At 36.6% G+C, this 20,214-nt stretch overlaps 1 long non-coding RNA gene across 1 annotated transcript in view; it reads left to right on the top strand.

Annotated features, from left to right (window-relative positions):
- Nucleotides 1-16,883, top strand: part of LOC145537032 (uncharacterized) — a 172,652-nt gene extending 155,769 nt beyond the window's left edge. Inside the window, exon 2 of the long non-coding RNA XR_014076139.1 lies at nucleotides 16,368-16,883. This is a non-coding gene — a long non-coding RNA (uncharacterized LOC145537032). The remainder of the gene's footprint in view (nucleotides 1-16,367) is intronic.
- Nucleotides 16,884-20,214: the final 3,331 nt, after the last annotated feature.

Raw genomic sequence — 20,214 nt, 5'->3', positions numbered from 1 at the left:
ACAGCAATCAGAACTGAAAAAGAAATAAAAGGAATCCAGATAGGAAAAGAAGAAGTAAAACTCTCACTGTTTGCAGATGACATGATCCTCTACATAAAAAACCCTAAATATTCTACCAGAAAATTACTAGAGCTAATCAATGAATATAGTAAAGTAGCAGGATACAAAAATTAACACAAAGAAATCCCTTGCATTCCTATACACTAACGATGAGAAAACAGAAAGAGAAATTAAGGAAACAATACCATTCACAATTGCAACAAAAAGAATAAAATACTTAGGAATATATCTATCTATCTAAAGAAACAAAAGACTTATATACAGAAAACTATAAAACACTGATGAAAGAAATCAAAGAGGACACAAACAGATGGAGAAATATACCATGTTCATGGATTGGAAGAATTAATATAGTGAAAATGAGTATACTACCCAAAGCAATCTATAGATTCAATGCAATCCCCATCAAGCTACCAATGGTATTTTTCACAGAACTAGAACAAATCATTTCACAATTTGTATGGAAATATAAGAAACCTCGAATAGCCAAAGCAATCTTGAGAAAGAAGAATGGAAATGGAGGAATCAACCTGCCTGACTTCAGGCTCTACTACAAAGCCACAGTCATCAAGACAGTATAGTACTGGCACAAAGATAGAAATATAGATCAATGGAACAAAATAGAAAGCCCAGAGATAAATCCAAGCACCTATGGACATCTTATCTTCGACAAAGGAGGCAAGAATATACAATGGAGAAAAGACAATCTCTTTAACAAGTGGTGCTGGGAAAACTGGTCAACCACTTGTAAAAGAATACAACTAGAACACTTTCTGACACTATACACAAAAATAAACTCAAAATGGATTAAAGATCTAAATGTAAGACCAGAAACTATAAAACTCCTAGAGCAAAACATAGGCAAAACACTCTCTGACATAAATCACAGCAGGATCCTCCATGACCCACCTCCCAGAATATTGGAAATAAAAGCAAAAATAAACAAATGGGACCTAATTAAAATTAAAAGCTTTTGCACAACAAAGGAAACTATAAGCAAGGTGAAAAGACAGCCTTCAGAATGGGAGAAAATAATAGCAAACGAAGCAACAGAGAAACAATTAATCTCAAAAATATACAAGCAACTTCTGCAGCTGAATTCCAGAAAAATAAACGACCCAATCAAAAAAAAGGGCCAAAGAACTAAACAGACATTTCTCCTAAGAAGACATACAGATGGCTAACAAACACATGAAAAGATGCTCAACATCACTCATTATTAGAGAAATGCAAACCAAAACCACAATGAGGTACCATTTCACACCAGTCAAAAATGGCTGCTGTCCAAAAGTCTACAAGCAATAAATGCTGGAGAGGGTGTGGAGAAAAGGGAACCCTCTTACACTGTTGGTGGGAATGCAAACTAATACAGCCACTATGGAGAACAGCATGGAGATTCCTTAAAAAACTGGGAATAGAACTGCCATATGACCCAGCAATCCCACTGCTGGGCATACACACCGAGGAAACCAGAATTGAAAGAGACGCGTGTACCCCAATGTTCATCGCAGCACTGTTTACAATAGCCAGGACATGGAAGCAACCTAGATGTCCATCAGCAGATGAATGGATAAGGAAGCTGTGGTACATATACCCAATGGAATATTACTCAGCCATTAAAAAGAATACATTTGAATCTGTTCTATTGAGATGGATGAAACTGGAGCCCATTATACAGAGTGAAGCCAGAAAGAAAAACACCAATACAGTATACTAATGCATATATATGGAATTTGAAAGATGGTAACGAAAACCCTATATGTGAGACAGAATAAGAGACACAGATGCATAGAACAGTCTTATGGACTCTGAGGGAGAAGGTGAGGGTGGGACATTCTGAGAGAATAGCACTGAAACATGTATATTATCATATTTGAAGCAAAACACCATTCCAGGTTCAATACATGAGACAAATGCTCAGGGCTGGGGCAATGGGATAACCCAGAGGGATGGGATGGGGAGGGAGGTGGGAGGGGGGTTCAAGATGGGGAACACATGTAAACCCATGGCTGATTCATGTCAATGTATGGCAAAAACCACTACAATATTGTAAAGTAATTAGCCCCCAACTAAAATAAATAAATTTACTTAAAAAAAAAAAAAGAAGAAGAAAAGGCAGAGGAACCAGCGATCCTATTGCCAACATCTGTTGGATAATCGAAAAAGCAAAAGAATTCCAAAAGTTCATCTACTTTTTCTTTATTGATTACACCAAGGCCTTTGACTGTGTAGATCACAACAAACTGTGGAAAATTCTTAAAGAGATGGGAATATCAGACCACCTTACCTGCCTCCTGAGAAATCTGTATGCAGGTCAAGAAGCAATAGGTAAAACCAGACATGGAGCAACAGGCTGGTTCTAAATTGGGAAAGGAATATGTCAAGGCTGTATATTGTCACCCTGCTTATTTAACTTATATGCAGAGTACATCATGAGAAACGCTGGGCTGGTGGAAGCACAAGCTGGAATTAAGATTGCTGGGAGAAATATCAATAACCTCTTATACGTTGATGACAACTCCCTTATGGAAGAAAGTGAGGAGGAACTAAAGAGCCTCTTGATGAAAGTGAAAGAGGAGAGTAAAAAGCTGGCTTAAAACTCAACATTCAAAAAATGAAGATCATGGCATCCAGTCTCTTCACTTCATGCCAAATTAGATGGGGGAAAAATGGAAACTGTGAGTCTTTATTTTCTTGGGCTCCAAAATAATTACAGAAATCAAATTACTCCATGAAATTAAAAGACATTTGTTCCTTAGAAGAAAAGCTATGACCAACCTAAACCGCAAATTAAAAAGCAGAGACATCATTTGTCAACAAATGTCTGTTTAGTCAAAGCTATGGTTTTCCAGTAGTCACGTATGGATGTGAGAATTGGACTATAAAGAAAACTGAGTGCCAAAGAATTGATCCTTTTGAACTGTGGTGTTGGAGAGGACTCTTGAGAGTTCCCTGGACTTCATGGAGATCAAACCAGTCAACCCTAAAGGAAATCAGTCCTGAATATCCATTGGAACGACTGAGGCTGAAGCTGAAACTCCAATACTTTGGCCACCTGACATGAAGAACTGACTCATTGGAAAAGACCCTGATGCTGGGAAATATTGAAGGCAGAAGGAGAAGGGGACAACAGAGGATGAGATAGTAGGATGGCACCACTGACTCAATGGACATGAGTTTGAGCAAGCTCCGGGAGATGGTGAAGGACAGGGAAGCCTGGGGTGCTGCAGTCCATGGGGTTGCAAAGAATTGGATATAACTGAGTGACTGAACAACAACAACAAATGTGTAAAAATAGTATTATATTATAAGGAATTTCTAGCAGCTTCATAAGAAATGCATATGTGTTAGTGTCTTCTGAACTTGGTCTGAAATATAAAACTGTTACATTATACTAAACAAATGTTTCTCAGATAGTTTTCTAATAGGACAAATTCCCTTTGACAAAGTTTTTTGATAAAAATTTTAAAAATGGGCATTTAAGGAGATTCATTTTAAAGAATATAAAACAATATGCTCATACTGTAATTTTTACTACTTAAATGAAATATAACTTTGACTTCTTAAAACATTAACATACTCAAAAGAATTCTTACTTCCAAAGGTATAAAAGTAAGTAATGAACCAAAGAAAGCATTATGGCAGGCTTGCTATAGGAAATTATAAACATTGACCTCAAACCAGGGTTTCTGCTGATAGGTAAAAAAATGTGATTTGCATTTCTAAGAGAAAATAATAGAATCATATTTCATATATATATATTTGAAATTGAATTCACCCATAAATGCTATAATGGCAATAATATTAAGTAATGACTGTAATGCCAAAGTGAGAAAAACATAACACAGTTCACTATTCCCAATTTAAATATGTTATAAAATAGCATCAAGTAATGAAAAACAAACTGAGGAAAGATAAAAGCAATGCTATGTTCTTTATTGTTTCCCCTAAATATCATATTAATTTAAATATTTCTAATAGTTAATCTTTTACAATATATATTGCTTTAAGAAAGGTTGGTTAATATTTTATCCACTTTGTGTTTGATAAAATCTTAAACAAGTAGAATTTTCATTGATTTCCTAAGGAGGAACCAGGGATCCACACACAAAACAAGAGATATTATTCTTGGAGAGAAAGATCTCACAATTCATTTACTTTCTATTGCCAAAGAATTTCAAGAACTCATTTGACTGGGCAGAGTCTCATCTCTCCAGGACTGGCTTAGGTGTGGTCTAAATGTGCAGTTCAGCTGACCTCTCAAGGTCACTTCCAGATTTATGAGCTTGTGAAATTCATTAAAGCCATTTCTTTTCCAGACTAACATACACTGTTTCCACTTTCCTTGACAGAGATGAAAAAAGCCTTTGTTCATGCTCAAAAGAAAGCAGATCACTGAATACTGTTTTTTTCAGTGAATCGGAACAATTCAGAACTCTTTTGATTAATGCAGAACTGCTAAGAGCAGTCCTCCCCAATGTGTTACTATGATATTCAAACCATGCCACATGCTGGTGAAAGGTTCCTCTCTAAATGCCATAGGATGGGTTACTTATGGGTAACCTATGGGTTACCTACATCCAGATAATTCTTTCTGGAACAATGAGGGCCTACTATGAATACAAAAAAACACTGTTTTGTCTCTTTCTTCCTCTGAATTGCATTGGTCCCAAAAGGTAGGTTTCTATAATTTTAGCCTGAGATAGACCTCTGCAAATATTTGAAAGTGAGAATTATGTCTCAGGTGAATACACGTCTACTCTAATAACAGAGTAACACCAGAATTCTAGATATTTGACCCCTGAACTGTTATCACTATTGTAACTTTCTCTTAAAATTTCCTAGTAGACTGAGATGGAAACACCCTGACCTTCTTGATGAAGATATCAACTACAGCTTGCTTGTACAATCTACTCATCTATTTCAAAAATAGTGAGAAATTTCATCTTAAAAAATCATTCACATATTGTTATTGGCAAGCAACACAATCCCATCCCTGTGAAGTGAAAGTGAAAGTGAAGTCGCTCAGTCGTGTCCGACTCTTCGCAACCCCATGGAGTGCAGCCTACCAGGCTCCTCCGTCCATGGGATTTTCCAGGCAAGAGTACTGGAGTGGGTTGCCATTGCCTTCTCCAGATGATGGCTTGGGTGTATCTGTTTTCCAATATGAGCCTGAAAGCCATGGTGGGATTTCTGGTACTAGAAAGCAGAACCTTTAAGTCTTCACCCTCCATTTCCTCTCCTTTCTCCTTTCTCAGCCCTTTGCTTCCCCCGAGACTGGACGGCTCCTGAGCTGACTGAGAGAAACAGGAGAGAAGTGATGATAATCATCCTAGACCATGCCTTTCCTTCTGGCCCATCCCTGTAGTATATATTTAATTTCATGGAAACATATAGCATTATTAATAAAGTATGACAATAAAACAGTGATGTAATTGAAGGAAAAAATTGAAAATTATCATTGCTTTGTTTTTAAAAATGCTACATTAAAAATATAAAACATTGTCTCTTTTAAGCAAATACCAAATGAATTCAAAATAACTGCATTATTCCAATAATCCTGGCAACCTGTCTAAAGTTTATGGTTTTATATTATATCACTCAGGTTATATTATATCACTCAGATTATATCACTCCCAGGTGGTGCTAGTAGTAAAGAACCCACCTGCCAATGCAGGAGACATAAGAGATATGGATTCGATCCCTGGGTCAGGAAGATCCCTTGGAGGAGGGCATGGCAACTCACTCCAGTATTCTTGCCTGGAGAACACCATGGATGGAAGAACATGGTGGGCTACAAGTCCACAGGGTCACAAAGAGTCAGACATGACTGAAGTGACTTAGCACATATACACGCAAGGTATCACTTATATATGGAATCTAAAATACGACAAAAATGAACATATCTACCAAAAAGAAACAACACACAGACATAAAGAACAGACTTGTGGTTGCCATGGGTGAGGGGAGGATTGGGAGTTTAAGATTAGCAGATGCAAAATATTATATATACAGTGGATAAACAACAAGGCCATAACCCCGGGAACTCTATTCAATATCCTGTGATAAACCATAATGGAAAAGAATATGAAAAAGAATACATATATATATAATTGAATCACTGTTGTACACAGAAATAAAAATAACACTAAATCTATACTTCAATAAATTTAAAAAGTTTTAAGTAAAATTAAAATAGGTTTAATCTGTATTTTCTTAGCTTAAGAAAATTTATTATGACATAAACAAATGGGCATATGTATAGTTAGCAGTTTTAATTATATAAACTTAGACCAAGAATTCATATATATGTATTTAAGAATGGTAGAACAAAAGTTCCTTTAAAAAGTTAGTTCATTGCTAAATTTTTTTTTCCTTTAATAATTTTGTATCATTATGTATGATTTATTTTCAAATATTTGACTCAAATGGAAAAGTCCATATCTGAGTTTGCCCCCAGCTATGTTCAGCCTACAATACCTCTTCTCAGTTTTTCCCAATATCTTCAGCATCCTTGGTATTTATTTTTTAATATATTGTATTTTTCTTGTGGTTAAAACACACATAACATTACATTTTTCATCTTAACCATTTTTAATTGTATAGCACAATAGTGTTAAATATATCCACATTGTTTTGCAATAGAATTCTATGACTTGTTCACCTTGCAAAATTGAGTTTGATAACTATTTTTTATCCCATGATTATTTTCACTATAAAAGGGAAATGCTTTCTATCCTTTTAAATTATTTTTAAGAATTAAATTTATGCTTTCAACTATCAGTTTTACCTTAATCTAATTCCCCCTTAACACAAAATCATGAATTCATATAATGGCATCAATTAATCCAAAATACTTTGTCCCCAATCATTGAGGAGGCTACATATAAAAGCTACTCTTCTCTTTGAGTTAGTCCTCTCCTATCTTCTTAGAGTCAGCAAAATAAATTAAACTATACTCATGTCTGAATTTCTTCTAAGCATTAAATTAAGACAGAACTTCATGTAAGAATAGATATAACCTCACTGTCCAGGTCACATTCCAAACAATTTTCTTTCTATGAATATAACTTCTTGCTTATTTGGTCTGGTACTAGACCATGTTTCATCCATCTATTCTGCTTTGCAGCATGCTTGAGAAGAAAAGTTAACCAAAAAGTTTTGAAAATAGAGTTCCACTCCTTTGATTTTATCTACTTAATTTCTTTGTTTAATCATGCTTTCAAATATTTAAAATAAGAAATCTTCCCCCACACCCGCCGGACATACAGATGGCTAACAAACACATGAAAAGATGCTCAACATCACTCATTATTAGAGAAATGCAAATCAAAACCACAATGAGGTATCATTTCACACCAGTCAGAATGGCTGCTATCCAAAAGACTACAAGCAATAAATGCTGGAGAGGGTGTGGAGAAAAGGGAACCCTCTTACACTGTTGGTGGGAATGCAAACTAGTACAGCCACTATGGAGAACAGTGTGGAGATTCCTTAAAAAACTGGGAATAGAACTGCCATATGACCCAGCAATCCCACTGCTGGGCATATACACCGAGGAAACCAGAATTGAAAGAGACGCGTGTACCCCAATGTTCATCGCAGAACTGTTTACAATAGCCAGGACATGGAAGCAACCTAGATGTCCATCAGCAGACGAATGGATAAGGCAGCTGTGGTACATATACACAATGGAATATTACTCAGCCGTTAAAAAAAATACATTTGAATCGGTTCTAACTGTTGCTTCCTGACCTGCATACAGGCTTCTCAAGAGGCAGGTCGCATGGTCTGGTATTCCCATCTCTTTCAGAATTTTCCACAGTTTATTGTGATCCACACAGTCAAAGGCTTTGGCATAGTCAATAAAGCAGAAATAGATGTTTTTCTGGAAAAAAAAAATTTAAAATATTTAAATTGAACTATTTCAACACATGTTGGTATCTCCTGTTTAATATCTTCCTATTGCCCTCTCTATGCACTGATTTGTACAAAAAATCATTTTCTAAACTTTTATACTCTTAATTTTGACACACTTTCCCATTCTGCTGTTTAAACCACAATGAGAGCTAGTGTGTCCAACTCCGTCCGTTCTTGCTTCATTGACTTCCTTTCATCTCCTTACCTTGAGGTCTTAAGGCAAATTAAATATTGATTAAAACTGACTTTAATGCCCCTTTAAATTCATCCCAGAAAAAAAAAAACAGAAAACTGTTTTATCATAGGCATTCTCATGGAAGAACTTAAGTCAATTTCTAGGCATAAGGACTCTAATACTTACAACTAGTCAAAAGATTGGACATTAAAAATTTCCAAATGTTAACATGTAACATTGTTTGTTTAAACAATAAGTTTGTAAGTTTAAACAGTCATGTCTTGTCATTTCCAACTGATGAAGTAAGGCAGGCACCTGAACAACTGTTGAAGGAGAGGCAGAAAGTTAAGACGGTTTGTCCCAATTGCTGAATGTTGCTTTTCCTGAGTCTGTTATTAAGTGATCATATTCTAGCTGTATGTATTATATAAAATCATGTCCACACCCACTAAGTAAGCAGCACTGATCTGCATAGAAGAGAATGTAAAAGTTTCAACATTACTATTCCAACAAAACTGTCATGTTAATAACATAGTAAACAAATCACATATGGAGGTTTTTGATTCCTAAGCTAGGTTAATTTCAATTTCCCCAAATCATTGATTATATATGATAAAGCAAACATTGAGTTCAGATTCAATTTAAGTATCTTGAATATTTATATAATGATCACAATGATAGATGATAGAAAAACCAAAAGAAATTATAATACAAGGACATCTGTCTCAAGGTTATAAAAGACAGGTAAAGAAACAAGCATAATTATTGAAAATAATATATATCCTACAAGGTAGTATTTCATTCACTGCTAGAATGTTAGGTGCATAAAGAAGTACTAGAAGATACTACAGAAAAATTTGGTAAAGGAGAGGAAATGTATTCTGAAAAAAAGTTAAGCTTTGGGGTTAATACCAATTATATTTTATTTGACTAGAACAAAGAGCTTTCAATGGTAATAGTGAGAGACAGGATGAGTAAGAGAGTATATAAAAAGCCTTGAATACTAGTCTAAGAAATAAGTCTTAATATTAAGCAATGAAGTAAATGAGTCTCACAGCAGAAATGGTGTGATAGTATCATGAAAGGGACATTGTGTTTTCACAGGAGCACAAGAATGCTTAATAAAGTTGTATTGTTCCATCCAAACTAGTTCATGAATATTTAAAATCTTCTGTTCTGATTAATGCCCTTGTTTTTCCTACATGGTTTTAAAATGGTACAAGGTACAAAGTAATGTTTCTTTATCACTGGGGGAAGAAGTTCTATCTGTACCGAGTGATAGGATAATCTTCCTAGGCCAGTGTAAAAGAAGCTCAAAGGTCAGACTCCTCTGTGCTCCTTAAGACTCCCAAAGGATTAAAGAATTTATATAAAGTCATACTCTTCATAAAATTATTTTAGATTGCAAAATAATATGCATTTGAAGGAATTTTCTAAATTGCTAAAACTATATGTTTGCTTAGGTTTCAAAAATCTTGTGATTAAAAGCTGGCACATAATGTCAGGACATCTGTAACCTTTGTTTCTCTTTAAACACTGTGTTTTTAACAAGTCATTTCTGCTGGTTTCCATGCTTGTCCTTCCTCATGGAAAACTCTCTAGATTCAAGATCTAAAAAACCAATTTTTTGGCTTATTTAAATCTCTATCTGGTATCTACAATCTCAGTATCCTTTTCCATGTTCCTTTAGTCTATCTTTTGAGTGCACCTGTGAAATTAATTTATAATGGAGTTATTATAATACTTGCTTCTCACCACCTTGCAATCATGTATAAGAATAAATATTATAACAGAACTGAAGGCTAGCAGCTCTTCTGAAAGAAGTGTGTTTGTCGTTAGAAAGATGTCTGCAGAAATGAGCACAGAACAAAATCTCTTCTGGCAATTATTCTTTCTAATATATTTGCCTTAAACATATAAATATTTAAATTAAAATACAATAACTACTAACTGCATTAGAAAAGTCTATCATAAAGGCCTCACAAGTATTTTTCAAAAAGTCCAATTAATTGCTATTAAAATAGCTCTCTGTGTGTGTGTTTTCATGCATATATGTGACTATACATTTACACCACCTTTTTGAAATCTACTTAGTACCCAATAGTTACCAGTTAATTTGTTATTGAGATACCATTTCACTGATATTTAAAGGACATTTTCTCTCCAGTGTTCTCATTTTCTTAATTTGCCATTAGGCAAATTTTACTTAGTTATAAAGTAAAATTTGACTAAATTCCTAATTTTAATTTTGCAGTAACAAAAATTCTGTCAATTGATCCTGATCATTCTATCAACAAAATATCTTTTCCTTTTAGATTTTTAAAATTAAAAATATGGAAATAAAATATTTCCTTGATGATTAATTTATTTAAGTTAAAATTGACTTAATTTCTGAAACATTCAACAATTATATAATTTACTTAAGACATTACAGACATAACATTTTATCTAAGGGTACCTGATATGAAAAATAGTGTAGAAACATAAAAGAGAGGGCTATGTTAAAATGTTACCCATGTCTATAGATACATCTTATGTCATTGATCACTTGGCCACAATTTTTTTGTACACTCACATAAGTATATGAATCTTCTAATCTGTTATTTGTTCTTACTTTTGTATGAAAATCTTATGAATTATGATTTTCTTACTATAGAACTTTGATCTTACTTACCCTGTAACATATGACAAGCAAACAATTATCTAGATTGGCTTTAATTGTGGCAAAGTGTGGTTGACTACTGAAAAAAAAAGTGAAAATTACACGTTTTCCACCTTTCAAATGTATTGTTTAAGTGAAGCTTTCTCCATTTTTCTCCTAAGTTTTTCTAGATTTTGTATAGGTAAATAGTCAGTAAATTTTAAAATAATGCAGAGCATAATATGCAATGTTACAAGATGTCTTTCCAATCCCTTCCCTCAACTCCTGTGTCATTCTAGCCATCATCACAGGTTAAATATATGACTCTTTTAAAACACTGAATAAGTACTCCCCTAACTAAACTTCCTGGCTTCCCTGGAGGCTCAGATGATAAAGAATTCACCTGCAATGTAGGAGACCTCTGTTTGAACCCTGGTTCAGAAAGATACCCTGGAGAAGGGAATGGCTACCCACTCCAATATTCTTGCATGGAGAATTCCATGGACAGAGGAGCCTGGCGAGCTACAGTCCATGGGGTCACAAAGAGTCAAACAGGACTGATTAACTAACACTTTCACTTTCAACTAAACTCCATGGTCCAGAATTTTAACACATTACCCACTCCTCTTTGTACAAGACATCAGAGGTTTAGATTGGAAAGGTGGTGTTATTTGCATACTAACTAACTAATCAGACACTCCCACAGGATTCTAAGAGTCAAGGGAAGAGTGAAAAGAGAAATAAGGGAGTGGACATGGAAGTTGCCTGAGAAAATAGGTTTTGGTAGGTAAAAAGGATAGGTAGAGAGGAGAAGAAGGTAGAATGGAAGAAAAAGAAGAAGAAGAAAGGAGGATAAATGGATAAAAGAATATTATCCTATTTCAAATTTTGCATAGGACGATCTCCTGTTTATAGCACAAGCACCAAAACTCATATTAATTTTCACTGTTATTTGCATTTCTCAAAATTCTTGTGTTTAGCTAGAAAAAAGTTCAGGCTAAATCATATTTCACAATCCTTCTGTGAGTTTAGTTGACAGAGGCTTCTACTGGCAGAAAATGAACTAAATTCAAGTAATTTACTTTGGTCCCCACAGTGATTTTAAAAGTCTCTAGAATTTGAATATCTTTGCATGGTGCATGTAAAGTTCCTCACCACTCTCTAATATTTTATAACCTTCCAGATTTACTCATTTACCTGTCTCAAGTCTGAAATCATTTGCCTTTCCTACCATTACTTATTGCTTCTGATTTGTGGTATTGTTCCAGCCCCAGAATGTGATACTCTGGAACATAGAGAGGAAGGCATTAAATTTCTCCTCTATGAGCATGCTTTCTTCAAAGAGTCTCCTTCCCAGTCAAAGACTCGAAACTCTGAAATCCTGTGGAGCACAATCAGAAGATGTGCTTTTATTTCTTGTGTGGCTGCTTCACTGATCTCTCCATTGACCAAATTTCTACCCACTAATTAAGCATTTAAAATCATCTCAAATTGTATTGTGGGAAATATTGCTTTGAGGGTATCACAGAATGAGCAACCACTTCCTGTTTTTCACAGTTATAAAGTGATGATGAATTCCAAATGCCTCAGTGTTACAGGACCTTTCCAATTTTTTGATTATTGCCTAGAAAACCCTGTTACATATATGGCCCTGGGACTCAAATTATTCTAGCAGTTTAAGTTAACACATGCTCCATGTTTTGTTTTGCTTTATACATGTTTGGTAAATAAATATTAGTTTTCATGTAAAAACAAAATGTTCTTTTAGAATGTACAGTTTAAATATTTTCTGAGCACAATTTTTTATAAATAGTAAAATAATAATTAAATTTACTATTAATAACAACTACAAGATTATGATATCTACGGTTGTAATTGTAGCAGAACAGAGAATAAAATTTTGGTCATTATTTGCCTAAATGGCACCCCTTAGTATTTCAGGTTTGAAAATGATGTTTGTGAACTGCCCTGGCAGTCCAGTGGTTAAGACTCCATGTTTCCACTGCAAGGGGCATGAATTCAATCCCTAGTCAGGGAACTGAGATCCCGCATGCCCACATGATGTAGCAAAATAATGATAATAATAATAATAATAAAACACATAATAAATATTCTGTAGCCTTGAGAAGACAGGTAGATAGATAGCTGTGCTCAGTCATGTCTGACTCTTTGTGACCTCATGGACTGTAGCCTGCCAGACTTCTCTGTCCATGAGATTCTCCAGGTAAGAATACTGGAGTGGGTTGCCATTTCCTCCTGCAGGGGATCTTCCCAAGCCAAAAATCAAACCCACATCTCCTGCATTGCAGGCAGATTCTTTACTGCTGAGCCACCAAAAAAGCCTTGAGAAGTTCAGCAGTAAAATCATTTTTTATAAGCATGACTTATTGGACTAAAATATTAATTTAATTTTCAATAACATTAAAATATAGATTGCTTTGTGAAATATATTGATCAATGATATTCTTATATAAATGTAGTATATTTATGGTTTGAATCATGTAATTGTTAATTAAAACTCTAAAGAAAACTTCAAATCTATTTAGTACAAATCTTTAACTATGTACATAAGGAAACTGATGCCCAAAGAAAATACTTTGTTAATTGTTTTATGCATGATGCCATGCTTACCACTTTACAAATGTTATGTCAAATAACCCTTATAAGAATTGCATGTGGTAGAGATGATGATGATGATGGTAATGATGCTGATACTCATTTCATAAAAGGGAAAACTGAGGCTTAATGTGATTATTACTTGTAAAGAGCTACAAAGCTGCTAGGTAGCAAAGCCTGGTTTTAAACCAAAACTGTTTAGCATACTTTTTAAAAACAGCTTTAAAGAGATATAATGCAATGTATCATACATTTCACCCATTTAAAATGTACAATTCAGGGGGAGAGCAGAAGATGGCGGAGGAATAGGACGGGGAGACCACTCTCTCCTCCACAAATTTATCGAAAGAACATCTGAACGCTGACCAAACTTCACAAAACTACTTCTGAAGGCTGGCTGAGGACGTCAGGCTTTCACAAAAACTGCGCATTATCTTCAAAAGAGGTAGGAGAAATTATAAAAGATAAAAAGAGAGACAAAAGAGTTAGGGACGGAGACCCGTCCCGGGGAGGGAGTCGTAAAAGAGGAGGAATTTCCAAGCACCAGGAAACCCTCTCACCGGCGGGTGTGGGGGAGGATTTTTTATCTCGGAGGGCAACGTAACTGGGAGGAAAAAATAAATAAAATCGACAGATTACGTGCCTAAAGCAACTCCCAGCAAAGAACCCCAGACGCTCGCATCATCCGCCACCAGCAAGTGGGGGCTGAACGGAGAGGAGCGGGCGGCATTGCCTAGGGTAAGGACCGGGCCCGAGTGCCCCGAGGGCAATCTGAGGGAGCTAACGTGAGATAGTAACCTAAACTGTGGGACAGCGAGAGAGAGAGAGAACTATCCCGCGAAAAGCCCAACTCTAAGGCACTGCCGGCCCGCTCACAGAACAAAGGACTGAGCGATACCAGAGGAGAGCTAGCCGGCTGCGGACTGCGCCATCCCCCGCCGGACACAGCGGGCAGGCGGGGCCCGCCAGAGCCGGAAAGGGGCAAACTCGGCTCCAGAGAGGGCACCCCCTACCAAACTGCAAACAGGCTCCCAGTTTTTAAGCAAAGACTGCCTGAGATCCCGGAGGGTCGACAGCAGCCGGGAGGGTCGCAGCCAGAGACCAGCTCCCCAGAACCGACACAAAGCACACCGGAGCCGGGCGCGCCCGTAAACCGAGGCGGGGACCAGGGAGGTGATAAGCCGCACCGCCCCAACAGGGGACAGCGCCCTCGCCAAACTCCTGGCCGCCTGGGCAGCTCCGACCAGGAATGGCACAAGCCGCGGGCAAAATCGAGTCTGCGCCTTTGTGGAGTAACCGGGAGCCTGAACCTGAGCGGCTTAGTCCTGGGAAGTGCACGCAGCTCAGGGCCCGCTCCCCGGCCGAGTAACCTGAAGCCTGAGCAGGGTAGACGGGGAAAGCACACACGCCGTGAGCGGGGGCGAACCCAGTGCGGCCGAGACACTGCGAGCTTACCACACACACGCCAGAATTGCAGTGTTCCTTCCTCCCCACAGCACGATTGAACAAGCGAACCTAAAGAGATCACCTCCACCGCTTTGTTGCAGGGCGGAAATTAGATACTGAAGAGATCTCCAAACAGAAGCCAAATAAACAGAGGGAAGTGCTTTGGAAGGGACAGGCCAACAGATTAAGATCCCTGTAGCTAATACCGACTGCATTAAAAAGGACCTACAGATCTTGAAAAGTATAAGCAGGAATAAGGATCTATCTAAAACTGAGCAGATCCCACACTGCTCACAACAGCTCCAGAGAAAGTCTGGGATATATATATTTTTTACTATTATTATTTTTTTTAATTTTTTTTTAATTTTTTTTTTTAATTAAAATTTTTTTTTTTTCTCTTCTTTCCTTTTTCTTCAAGTCCTCTATTACACCTTTAACTTTCATTTTCATAACCCACTATTAACTTGCAAAAAAAAAAAAAACCCCTATTTTTGAAGCAAACTACATACATATATCTTATACCTTTTGTGTTTTTTTTTTTAATGTTTTTTTCCTGTTCTACATTTTTTTACTGTTTCTTTTTTTACTGTTTTACTGTTTTTTTTTTCTTTTTACACTGTTCCCTTTTTTCTTTTTTTTTTTTTTTTTAGATTGTAAGTTTTATAAGAGTCTAACCTCTACTCTAGATTTTTAATCTGTGTTTTACATATTTGATATCAACTTTGTACATTTAAGAACCCAATCTTTAGGACCCATTTTTACTCAGGAGTGTGATCACTGGCCTGATCACTCTCTCCCCCTATTGATGCTCTTTCTTCTCCCCCAGGGAACCTCTATCTCCCACCCTCCTCCTTCTCTTCTCAACCCAATTCTGTGAATCTCTGAGGGTGTTCTGGGTACCGGAGAACACTTCAGGAACAGGATACTGCCCAGATATCTCTCTCCCCTCTTAATTCCTCCCTTCCTACTCATGCTCACCTCTGTTACCTTCCTCCCCCCTCTCTATGTATCTCTGTGAATCACTCTGAGGGTTCCAAACTGTGGAAAGCACAGAGGGAAGTGCTTACTGGCTAGATTGCTCTCTCCACATTTGAATTCCCCTCTTCCCCTCCTGGTCACTTCAACCCACCCCCCCCACCTCATCTCTCCATGTAACTCAGTGAACCTTTCTGGGTATCCCTCACTGTGGAGAATCTTTTCACCATTAACCTAAAAGTTTTATTATTGAGGCTGTATGGAAGGAGAAGTCTTGAGGCTACTGCAAGAATAAGACTGAAAGCCAGGGGAAACATTAATTAATAAGAGACCATCCAATAGCCTCCATAAATTCACTGAAACCAAGCTCCACCCAAGAGATAATAAGTTCCAGAGCAAAACATACCACGCAAATTCTCCAGCAACGCAGGAACATAGACCTGAGCATCAATATACAGGCTGCCCAGAGGCACACCAAATCCATAGACATCTCAAAAATTAATACTGGTCACTCCATTACACTCAAGAGAGCAGAAATCCAGCTCCACCCACCAGAACACCGACACAAGCTCCCCCAACCAGGAAACCTTGACAAGCCACCTGTCCAACCCCAACCGCAGTGAGGAACCTCCACAACAAAGAGGAACTTCATACTACCAGAATACAGAAGGGCCACGCCTAACACAGCAATCTAAACAAGATGAAAAGGCAGAGAAATACTCAGCAAGTAAAGGAAAATGAGAAATGCCCACAAAGCCAAACAAAAGAGGAGGAGATAGGGAATCTATCCGAAAAAGAATTTAGAATAAGGATAATAAAAATGATCCAAAATCTTGAAAGCAAAATGGAGTTACAGATAAATAGCCTGGAGACAAAGATTGAGAAGATGCAAGAAATGTTTATCAAGGACTTAGAAGAAATAAAAAGGAATCAATATAGAATGAATAATGAAATAAAGGAGATAAAAGACACTCTGGAGGGAACCAACAGTAGAATAACGGAGGCAGAAGATAGGATAAGTGAGGTAGAAGATAGAATGATGGAAATAAACGAAGCAGAGAGGAAAAAAGAAAAAAGAATCAAAAGAAATGAGGAAAACCTCCGGGACCTCTGGGACAATATGAAACGCCCCAACATTCGAATCATAGGAGTCCCAGAAGAAGAAGATAAAAGGAAAGGCCATGAAAAAATACTCGAGGAGATAATAGTTGAGAATTTCCCTAAATTGAGGAAAGAAATAGTCACAGAAGTCCAAGAAACCCAGAGAGTTCCAAACAGGATAAACCCAAGGCGAAACACCCCAAGACACATATTAATCAAATTAACAAAGATCAAACACAAAGAACAAATATTAAAAGCAGCAAGGGAAAAACAACAAATAACACACAAGGGGATCCCCATAAGGATAACAGCTGATCTTTCAATAGAAACCCTTCAGGCTAGAAGGGAATGTCAGGACATACTTAAAGTAATGAAAGAGAATAATCTACAACCCAGATTACTGTACCCAGCAAGGATCTCATTCAGATATGAAGGAGAATTCAAAAGCTTTACAGACAAGCAAGAGCTGAGGGAATTCAGCACCACCAAACCAGCTCTCCAGCAAATGCTAAAGGATCTTCTCTAAACAGGAAACACAGAAAGGATGTTTCAACACGAACTCAAAACAACAAAGTAAATGGCAACGGGATCATACTTATCAATAATTACCTTAAATGTAAATGGGTTGAATGCCCCAACCAAAAGGCAAAGGGTTGCTGAATGGATACAAAAACAAGACCCCTATATATGCTGTCTACAAGAGACCCACCTCAAAACTAGGGACACACACAGGCTGAAAGTGAAAGGATGGAAAAACATATTCCATGCAAACGGAGACCAAAAGAAAGCAGGAGTCGCAATACTCATTTCAGATAAAATAGACTTTAAAATAAAGGATGTGAAAAGGGACAAAGAAGGACACTACATAAAGATCAAAGGATCAATTCAAGAAGAAGACGTAACAATTATAAATATATATGCACCCAACATAGGAGCACCACAATATATAAGGCAAATACTAACAAGTATGAAAGGGGAAATTAACAATAACACAATAATAGTGGGAGACTTTAATACTCCACTCACGCATATGGATAGATCAACTAAACAGAAAATTAACAAGGAAACACAAACTTTAAATGATACAATAGACAAATTAGATTTAATTGATATTTACAGGAGTTTCCACCCCAAAACAATCAATTTTACCTTTTTCTCAAGTGCACATGGAACTTTCTCCAGGATAGATCACATCCTGGGCCATAAATCTAGCCTTGGTAAATTCAAAAAAATTGAAATCATCCCAGCCATCTTCTCTGACCACAATGCAGTAAGATTAGACCTCAATTACAGGAAAAAAACTATTAAAAGTTCCAACATATGGAGGCTAAACAACACGCTTCTGAATAACCAACAAATCACAGAAGAAATCAAAAAAGAAATAAAATTATGCATAGAAACGAATGAAAATGAAAACACAACAACCCAAAACCTATGGGACACTGTAAAAGCAATACTAAGGGGAAGGTTCATAGCAATACAGGCGTACCTCAAGAAACAAGAAAAAAATCAAATAAATCAACTAACTCTACACCTAAAGCAACTAGAGAAGGAAGAAATGAAAAACCCCAGGGTCAGTAGAAGGAAAGAAATCTTAAAAATTAGGGCAGAAATAAATGCAAAAGAAACAAAAGAGACCATAGCAAAAATCAACAAAACTAAAAGCTGGTTTTTCGAGAAGATAAACAAAATTGATAAGCCATTAGCCAGACTCATCAAGAAACAAAGGGAGAAGAATCAGATCAACAAAATTAGAAATGAAAATGGAGAGATCACAACAGACTCCACAGAAATACAAAGGATCATAAGAGACTACTACCAACAGCTATATGCCAATAAAATGGACAACTTGGAAGAAATGGACAAATTCTTAGAAAAGTATAACTTTCCAAAACTGAACCATGAAGAAACAGAAGATCTTAACAGACCCATCACAAGCACGGAAATCGAAACTGTAATCAGAAATCTTCCAGCAAACAAAAGCCCAGGACCAGACGGCTTCACAGCGGAATTCTACCAAAAATTTAGAGAAGAGCTAACACCTATCTTACTCAAACTCTTCCAGAAAATTGCAGAAGATGGTAAACTTCCAAACTCATTCTATGAGGCCACCATCACCCTAATTCCAAAACCAGACAAAGATGTCACAAAAAAGGAAAACTACAGGCCAATATCACTGATGAACATAGATGCAAAAATCCTTAATAAAATTCTAGCAAACAGAATCCAACATCATATTAAAAAGATCATACATCATGACCAAGTGGGCTTTATCCCAGGAATGCAAGGTTTTTTTAACATCCGCAAATCAATCAATGTAATACACCACATTAACAAATTGAAAGAAAAAAACCATACGGTTATCTCAATAGATGCAGAAAAAGCCTTTGACAAAATTCAGCATCCATTTATGATTAAAACCCTCCAGAAAGCAGGAATAGAAGGAACATATCTCAACATAATAAAAGCTATATATGACAAACCCACAGCAAACATCATCCTCAATGGTGAAATACTGAAAGCATTTCCCCCAAAGTCAGGAACAAGGCAAGGATGCCCACTTTCACCACTACTATTCAACATAGTTTTGGAAGTTTTGGCCACAGCAATCAGAGCTGAAAAAGAAATAAAAGGAATACAGATAGGAAAAGAAGAAGTAAAACTCTCACTGTTTGCAGATGACATGATCCTCTACATAGAAAACCCTAAAGACTCTACTAGAAAATTACTAGAGTTGATCAATGAATATAGTAAAGTTGCAGGATATAAAATTAACACACAGAAATCCCTTGCATTCCTATACTCCAATAATGAGAAAACAGAAAGAGAAATTAAGGAAACAATACCATTCACCATTGCATCAAAAAGAATAAAATACTTAGGAATATATCTACCTAAAGAAACAAAAGACTTATATATAGAAAACTATAAAACACTGATGAAAGAAATCAAAGAGGACACAAACAGATGGAGAAATATACCGTGTTCATGGATTGGAAGAATTAATATAGTGAAAATGAGTATTCTACCCAAAGCAATCTACAGATTCAATGCAATCCCTATCAAGCTACCAATGGTATTTTTCACAGAACTAGAACAAATCATCTCACAATTTGTATGGAAATATAAGAAACCTCGAATAGCCAAAGCAATCTTGAGGAAGAAGAATGGAACTGGAGGAATCAACCTGCCTGACTTCAGACTCTACTACAAAGCCACAGTCATCAAGACAGTATGGTACTGGCACAAAGATAGAAATATAGATCAATGGAACAAAATA

Source organism: Giraffa tippelskirchi, chromosome X, assembly GCF_054371585.1.
Source record: "Giraffa tippelskirchi isolate mGirTip1 chromosome X, T2T-mGirTip1v1.2.pri, whole genome shotgun sequence".
NCBI classification, from domain to species: domain Eukaryota; kingdom Metazoa; phylum Chordata; class Mammalia; order Artiodactyla; family Giraffidae; genus Giraffa; species Giraffa tippelskirchi.
This window is presented reverse-complemented; position numbering and strand designations above follow the sequence as displayed.